Source organism: Hordeum vulgare, chromosome 4H, assembly GCF_904849725.1.
Source record: "Hordeum vulgare subsp. vulgare chromosome 4H, MorexV3_pseudomolecules_assembly, whole genome shotgun sequence".
In the NCBI taxonomy this organism is placed as follows: domain Eukaryota; kingdom Viridiplantae; phylum Streptophyta; class Magnoliopsida; order Poales; family Poaceae; genus Hordeum; species Hordeum vulgare.
The window spans coordinates 89,610,081-89,618,980 of NC_058521.1; positions in this window are offsets into that span (position 1 = coordinate 89,610,081).

The window sequence follows — 8,900 nt, forward strand, 5'->3', positions numbered from 1 at the left end:
TGCTTGTGTTGATACCAGTGCATCAGGAGTCAAGTTGAGGAGATTCTTCTTGAGGAATTTCTCCTTTTTAAGCTTTGCAACTTTGGCCTGCTTGGCCTGCTGTTCTTTCCACTTGGCTTCATTGATGAAAGTGGCCACCATGTGGCTAATGCCAGGGGGAAGCTTCAAATCATTAAGCAGAGTGTTTGGGTCCTCATACCAGATGTTGATGTAGTCAAGGAGGACCTTGGGGTCCATGGCCAGAGGAATGGCACTGCCTGATGCTTGAGCTACTCTTTCCTGCTTGTTGTTGATGATGGCTTGCAGGGTTTGATCATCATATTCATCACTGCCCTCTGATGCAGACGGGACGGTAATGATTTTGCTGGGGCTTGGCAGAGTTGCACGTTCAGCAGACACCTGACTCTTCACAGGAGGTGGTGAAGACTTTGTCTCCGAGCTGGTTGCAGCTGGGAGTGAGGAGCTGGAGCTGGCGGTCATAGGCTTCATGACTTGCTTCTGTAATGGCTTTGGTGTTGGTGCTGAGGATTTTGGAGCTGAGGAGATTGGCACTGAGGGTTTTGGCCCTGATGGTTTTGGTGCTGAGGGTTTTGTAACTGATGCCTGAGCAGACTTCTCTTGAGGCTTTGGAGCCCTTGGCTTTGACGGCACAGACTGCATTTGAGGAATTTATAAACCAGAGGTCTCAGCGGCAGAGGAAGTGGCAGCAGCTGAGGATTCATTGAATTTCCTCACTGCAGCTTCTGCCTGCTTCTTGAGCTTAGCTAGATGCTTTTCCTTCTCATCTGGATAGTCATCAATGGTCTTGAGGCTTGAGGGATGTGCTACTTGATGATCCTCAAGTGGGGCCCGTCTGCCAGGGGGCTTCAGAGCGAATTTATTCGCATACTTGGCAGTCACAAACCTGTATTCCTTCCATTCCTTCGCCCATCGACGTTCTATCTTCTGCAGCCGTATCTTTCTCTTGGCCATTGTCTCATTTTCATGAGGTGTGCAATAGTCCAAGTAAATATCCTCAGGGATATCCACAGATGTGTTTTGCTCAAGTTTCTTTCCTCCCTTCTGTTTTCTGTCATCCTCCATTTTCTTCAGCTGAGAATTTTGCTGATGAGATTGAACTCTTGAGGATTCTGATGAGACTTGAAGATTTTCTTCCAGAAACGCTGCAAATGAGTTAATGTGATGAGAACCGAGAGATTCATTAGCTGACATGTGTGTACCTGTGAACAGAGTATAGTTGCGAGGAATTTGGAGAGGTCATATGCGTTCTCAGATTTGAAGAAAATGAAAAAGTTTGACAGTTGAGGAATTTAAAGAGTGGTTGAGGAATTTGCCTAAGCATACTGTTCTTGGGTTCCAGAGTTGTACAGATCCGAAAATTTGCACAATTGAGGAATCTCGTGGAAATCTTAGATGCTTAGTATAGTTCATCAATGATGTGGTGATAGGCATTGTTTGAGGAATCAAGTGCTTATCGATTCTTGAGGAAAAACAGATTTCACATAGAAGATGTAAAAAATTTAGATCTAACTTGCGGTAAAAATGGGATTTTATTTACCCTTGAAGGAGCACACGAAGAACACAGAGAAGTTGTGTAGAGAGGCTCTTCGGTCGCGTGTCCAATGCACCCTAACCCGGCGACAGAGGACGTCTACGGCGGCAGCGGACGAAGATGGTCCTACTCCGGCGTGGTTCCAGCGACGGAGAAGTCGAGGCAGTGGAGATCTTCCTCACCGGCGACGAGACTACCAGCGATGGCGCTAGGGTTCGGTGGTGTTTGCTGTAGCAGGAGAGCGATCAAGCGAAGAAGAGTTTGCCGAGGGGGATAAGGACATATTTATAGCCAAACAGTTACTGTTGGCGCGAAGATTTCGAACCAAACAGCCCCTGCCTCTACGTCTCCGCAGGACACTTGTAGTTCCCGAACAAGGCGGTGGAGATAGTGGAGATCATGGTTATCCGATCATGGGAAGTGGGGTTCAGTTACTGTGCATTAAAGAAACAGTTTTTCAAGGTTTGAGGATTTTCGTTACAAAATCATCAACTCACAAGGACGCGGTGAGGATTTTGAACAAAGTTTCAAGTAGAACGCATATGAAGAATTGAATAGACTGGATGAGTACAGCATAGAGGGAAAGTAGGGTCCGATCACATTCACTTAGCAGAAATATCAACTTGAAGAAATAGCTATAAGTGAATGCTGTTGAGGACTTGGAATCATAGTCTATCTAGTCAAATGAAAGTCATCAAATGTTTTGGAAGATTTTGTGATAACTCGTCACAATGAAGAACAACTGTTTTGAAGAAATACACATTTTGAGGAAATGGAACATTTGAAGAAAATCAGCTTGAGGAATTTCACATTGGGCGGTGGCGTGACCCACCATATAAGAATGTTGATTATAGACGCCACGTACAATTATCGTAGGGCCCTGAGAATCAATTTCTTCGTTGATTTCTTCACATTCAGAGTGACATTCTTCATCAGTTGAAGAAAATCAATTCATCATGTGTTGCACATCTAAGTCATCAATTTTGCATATGTTAGGATGTGTGCATGTTTTTACAAAACATTTGAAGATCCTAAGATATTTAGCTCACACGGCAACTTGCAAAACCTTTTCTCATCCAAGGGCTTAGTGAAGATATCTGCCAGTTGATCATCAGTCTTCACATGGTCGATGAGGATATTGCCCTTGAGGATATGGTCCCGAAGAAAATGATGACGAATCTGGATGTGCTTGGTCTTCGAGTGCTGTACTGGGTTGTATGCAATCTTGATAGCACTCTCATTGTCACAGTAGAGAGGCACATTCTTCATGTTGATGCCGTAGTCCTTGAGGGTTTGGTTCATCCATAGTAATTGAGCACAGCATGAACCAACAACAATGTACTCAGCTTCGGCAGTGGAGAGTGATACACAGTTCTGCTTCTTTGAGGACCAGCAAACTAGTGATCTTCCGAGGAAATGGCATGTGCCAGAAGTTGACTTGCGATCCACACGGTCACCAGCATATTCAGAATCAGAATACCCCACTAGATGAAGATTTGAGCCCTTGGGATACCATAATCCTAGTGTTGGTGTGTGAGCTAAGTATTGAAGAATATGCTTTACAGCCTTATGGTGTGATTCCTTCGGTTTTGCTTGAAAACGTGCACACATGCAAACACTAAGCATTATATCTCGCCTAGATGCACATAGATACAATAAAGAACCAATCATAGAACGATATACCTGCTGATCGAAATCTTTACCATTTTCATCAGTGCCGAGGTGGCCGGTGGTAGGCATTGGAGTCTTGGCACCTTTGCATTCATGCATGTCGAATTTCCTCAGAACATCCTTGAGGTATTTCTCCTCTGATATGAAGATTCCATTGCTTTGTTGACGAATTTGAAGACCTAAGAAGAATTTCAGCCCCCCCATCATGGACATCTGATATTCTTCACTCATCATGTAGGCAAATTCATCACTGTATCGTTTGTCAGTACAGCCAAATATGATATCATCGACATATATTTGACACACAAATAGCTCATTATCATAGGATTTAGTGAAAAGAGTTGGATCGAGTGAACCAGGTTTGAAGCCTTTCTTCATGAGGAATTCCTTCAATGTATCATACCATGCCCGAGGGGCTTGCTTGAGACCATAAAGAGCCTTTTGGAGTCTGAAGACTTTGTCCGGATTCTTTGGATCCTCAAAACCTGGGGGCTGAGCAACATATACTTCTTCCTCAAGCTTACCATTGAGGAATGCACTTTTCACATCCATTTGATATAAGATGATGTTATGATGATTAGCATAAGCAAGTAGTATTCGAATAGCTTCAAGTCTAGCAACAGGTGCAAAATTTTCATCGAAATCTATTCCTTCAACCTGGGTGTAGCCTTGGGCTACAAGTCGTGCCTTGTTCCTCACCACTTGACCGTCCTCATCTTGCTTGTTTCGGAAAATCCACTTGGTGCCGATGATGTTGTGCTTGCGAGGATCTGGTCATTTGACGAGCTCCCATACGTCATTCAGCTTGAATTGAAGAAGTTCGTCTTGCATAGCTTGGATCCACTCCGGTTCCAGAAAAGCCTCAGCAACTTTTGAGGGTTCTGTGATGGATACAAAGGAAAAATGCCCACAAAAGTTAACTAAGTGTGAAGCTTTTGAGCGAGTGAGAGGACCTGGCGCGTTGATGTCGTTGAGGATTTTGTCAAGTTCTACTTTGTTTGCAATCCTTGGATGAGCTGGTTGAGGATTTCGTCTAGGCTGAGGAAGTGGTTCTCGTGCAATTTCCTGAGGAGCATCTTCTTGGTTTACATCAGTGATGGGGATCGTTTCTTCACCAATTTCCTCAGTGGGGACAATGTCTTCAGTAGGTTTGAGCTTTATTGCTTCCTCAGGAGACAGTTTATCTGGATCAGAAGGCAATTGCTCTCTTTGCGAGCAATTAGTTTCATCGAACCGCACATCTACAGTCTCAACAACTTTGTTGTGATAGTTGTTGAAGACTCTGTAAGTGTGCGAGTCCTTTCCATAACCGAGCATAAAACCTTCATGTGCCTTAGGTGCAAATTTTGAGCTATGGTGAGGATCTCTAATCCAGCATTTTGCACCGAAGACTTTGAAATAACTTATGTTGGGTTTCTTATCAGTGAGGAGTTCATATGAGGTTTTCTTGAGGAATTTGTGAAGATATATCCTGTTGATGATGTGGCATGCAGTGTTGATTGCTTCAGGCCAAAAGCGACGAGGAGTCTGATATTCTTCAAGCATAGTTCTTGCCATTTCAACCAGAGTCCTGTTCTTCCTTTCAACGACACCATTCTGCTGAGGAGTATAAGGAGCATATAATTCGTGAGTAATACCAAGTTCATCAAGATAATCATCAAGACCATTGTTTTTGAACTCGGTTCCATTGTCACTCCTGATATGTTTGATCTTGATGCCAAAGTACGTTGAGGCCCTTGAAGAAAATCGTTTGAAGATTTCCTGCACTTCAGTTTTATACACTATGATATGCACCCAAGTATATCCGGAATAATCATCAACTATGACGAATCCATATAAAGATGCTGCATTGGTTAGTGTAGCATAGTGAGTAGGTCCAAATAGATCCATATGAAGCAATTCGAATGGACGAGTAGTGGTCATGATAGTCTTCGAGGGATGCTTGGATCTGGTCATTTTCCCTGATTCACAAGCACCGCAGAGATGATCCTTGAGGAATTTGACTGATTTGATGCCGATGACATGCTTTTTCTTTGCGAGCGTGTGCAAATTCCTCATGCCTGCATGACCTAGTCTTCGGTGCCGCAACCATCCTTCTGAGGTTTTTGCTAGGAAGCATGTGGCTGGTTGAGGACCTGTAGAGAAATCAACAATGTACAAATCCCCTCTACTTACACCTTCGAAGACTTTGGATCTGTCAGATTCCATGATGACTACACATCTATATCTACCAAAGATAACAATAATATCAAGATCACAAAGCATTGAGACAGACATGAGGTTAAAACCAAGGGATTCAACAAGCATCACTTTGTCCATATGCCTATCCTTGGAAATAGCCACTTTGCCAAGTCCCAATACCTTGCTTTTACCTTTGTCAGCATATGTGATTTGCTTCAGAGGTGATGGAGTTAATGGCATATTCATCAGTAAGCTTTTATCACCAGTCATGTGATGTGTGCGGCCACTATCAAGAACCCACTCAGTATTCTTGGGTTTGTCATCCTGCACATGAATTAGTACAGCTTACCATCTCATATGCTTCAGATTTGAAGAATATGATTTTAATTTCATCAGATCAGAATTTCATCATAACAGAAATATAAGGACGTGTGAAATATCTCTATTTCATCAATCATTAGCTTGCGTCCTATCAAGCATTTCCTCAGGTCTCCAGCAAATTCTTCAGATGATGATTTTCATCTAGAGACCTAACCTGCAGAAGTGATTAGTTCGATTTCTTCACCACCCACATCTGAAGGGGTGGCAAAGCATTCATCATCCTGCGAGCACCATATGAGAAAGGTGGCATTGAAGCCAATGCACTTCTCTTAACAGTAGGAGGGTTAAAGTACTCATATGAATATGCAGAGAACTGGTTTGAGGATTTATGGACATAATGATTTGAGGAGTAACGCTCATATTCATATTCCTTGTAGTTTCCCTGCATGTTAGACGCATTAGCATGGGTACGAGCATAGTTTTGACGAGTTGAGGATTTTGATCCTCTTGAAGACTTTGGTCCTCTTGAGGAATTTGATCTGGGGTTCAGATTCTTCAGTGGTGGTGTCATGAGGACATTCACCTGAAGATTTTCAAGACATCTTTTGGGAACCCAGATTTTCCTCAAGGGAGGGCCATTCCTGTAATTAGTTCCATCATATCGAGCAAATACTTCACCAGATTGATTTTTGAACAGTTTATAGTTGGAGTCAAATGACTCATCTGAGGAATAGGATAATTCACATGAAAAGCCAGTTAGATTAGATGGATCAAAAGGAGGCCCAGTAGCAGCAACCCATGAGGTTTTGGGATACTGCTCAGGTTTCCAATAAGATCCATCAGCATTTAATTTCCTCTCAAAGGCAATTCCTTCTTTCCTTGGGTTCCTGTTCAAGATCTGGTTTTTGAGCACATCACAAAGGGTTTGATGTCCTTTGAGGCTTTTGTATATGCCTGTCACGTACAATTCCTTCAACCCTGCATTTTCATCAGTAACATTTGTGTTTTCCACAAGTGAGGAAATAGACACAACAGGTGCAGTTGAAGAATTTGTAGCAATAGTAGCATTTGATGATTCTGGTGAGGAATTAGCAGTTTCGCGTTCAATGCATTTAAGACATGGAGGAATGAATTCAACTTGACCAGCGCTGATCTGTTGAGCTAGTAATGAATCATTTTCCATACGAAGATCATCATGAGACATCCTCAGCTTCTCAAGATCAAGCTTCCTTTGAAGAAATTCATAGGAAAGCTTCTCAGGATCAGTGAGGAGTGTATCATAACGATCTTGAAGATTATCAAATCTATACTGAAGACTTTTCACATCTTCAGTGAGGATTTGGGTAAGGTTCATTTCATCATTCAACAGATCATCACTTTTATCTAGGAGTTTCTGAAGCTTTTCCAGGGCAGTTTGTTGTTTAGTGGCAATGATAGCAAGTTTACTATAACGGGGTTTCTTATAATCATCAGGTTCACAATCACTTGAATCAGAGGAGGAGGCATTATTTGGTACCTTTGAACCTTTTGCCATGAAGCAATAGGTTGGAGCGAAGTCATCAGCATAGTCATCAGTGTGGATGATGCAATCATTTTCTTCAAGATTGAAGATTGACTTCCTGACGAAAGTGGTTGCCAGTGCAAGACTAGCATGTCCGGATTCTGAGTCTTCATCAGAACCCTCTTCTTCATCACATGCCTCTGATTCTGCCTCGGAGTCCATTTCCTTGCCAATAAGTGCCCGAGCCTTTCTGAAACTAGTCTTCTTGTGCGATGAGGGATTTGAAGATGAGGATTTTGAAGATTTCTTCTTCTTCTTCGAGTCATCAGAACTGTCATCCTTGTATTTCTTCTTCTTTGATTCCTTTCCCCAACGGGGACAATCAGCAATGTAATGACCTGATTTCTTGCACTTGTGGCAGGTTCGTTTCTTGTAGTCCTTAGATGAAGATTCTCATTTCCTCATGTCTCTTCTTGAAGATTTACCAAACTGGCCACATCATGTAATTCTCTGGAATTTCCTCACGAGCATTGCAAGCTCCTGTCCAAATTATTCAGGGTCACTAATGCTGTCATCTGTGTCTTCTTCTTCAGATGAGGAAATTGCTCTAGCCTTCAGTGCACGTGGTCTGGAATAGCTTGGTCCATATAGATCTTTCTTTTCTTCTAGCTGGAATTCATGAGTATTTGGCCTTTCGAGTATATCAGCTGGATCAAGCATCTTGTAGTCTGGTCTTTCTTGAATCATCAGAACTAAAGTATCAAATGAAGAATCCAAAGATCTCAGCAGTTTCTTCACAACTTCGTGATCAGTGGTGTCTCGAGCTCCCAGTGCTTGCAGTTCATTTGATATGTCAGTGAGGCGATCAAAGGTTTCTTGGCAGCTTTCATTGCCATGTCTCTTGAAGCGATTGAGGAGATTGCGAAGAATATCAACACGAGAGTCACGCTGGGTTGATACTCCTTCATTTACCTTGCACAGTCTCTCCCAGATCAGTGTCGCAGAGCCCAAAGCACTTACTCTTCCAAACTGGCCTAGGCTCAGATGGCCACAGATGATGTTCTTCGCTTGAGAATCGAGTTGCTTGAATTTCTTCACATCAGCAGCACAGACACTAGCAGAGATGATGGGGACGCCATGTTCCACAATATACCAGAGATCATTATCAATAGCTTGTAGATGCATTTGCATTTTGTTCTTCCAGAAGGGAAAGTTCTTTCCTTCGAAGGTAGGACATGGTGCAGTCACCTTAAACATGCCTGCAGTCGACATAACTAAAACTCCAGGTGGTTAAACCAAAATCACACAGAACAAGGGAGTACCTTGCTCTGATACCAATTGAAAGTGCGTTATATCAACTAGAGGGGGGGTGAATAGGAGATTTTTAGAATTTCATCATTGAGGAAATTCCTTTTGAGGAAATTTCTCACTGATGACTAACTTACAACGGAAACAGTAAAGGATCAGAAATGCGAAGTTTCACAACATCAGTTTTTCAGAGTGAGGAATGTGAAAACAAATTGCACTGTGTGCAGGCACACAGAATACAGATGAGGATTAACCGACGAGAAGAATTTGGGGTTGAGGAAATTTAGAGAAAGTCTTCAGCAAATTCTTCAAACAGTCGAAGTGAAAGTCATCAACACAAAATACGAGGAAAGTAAGGAGTTGAGG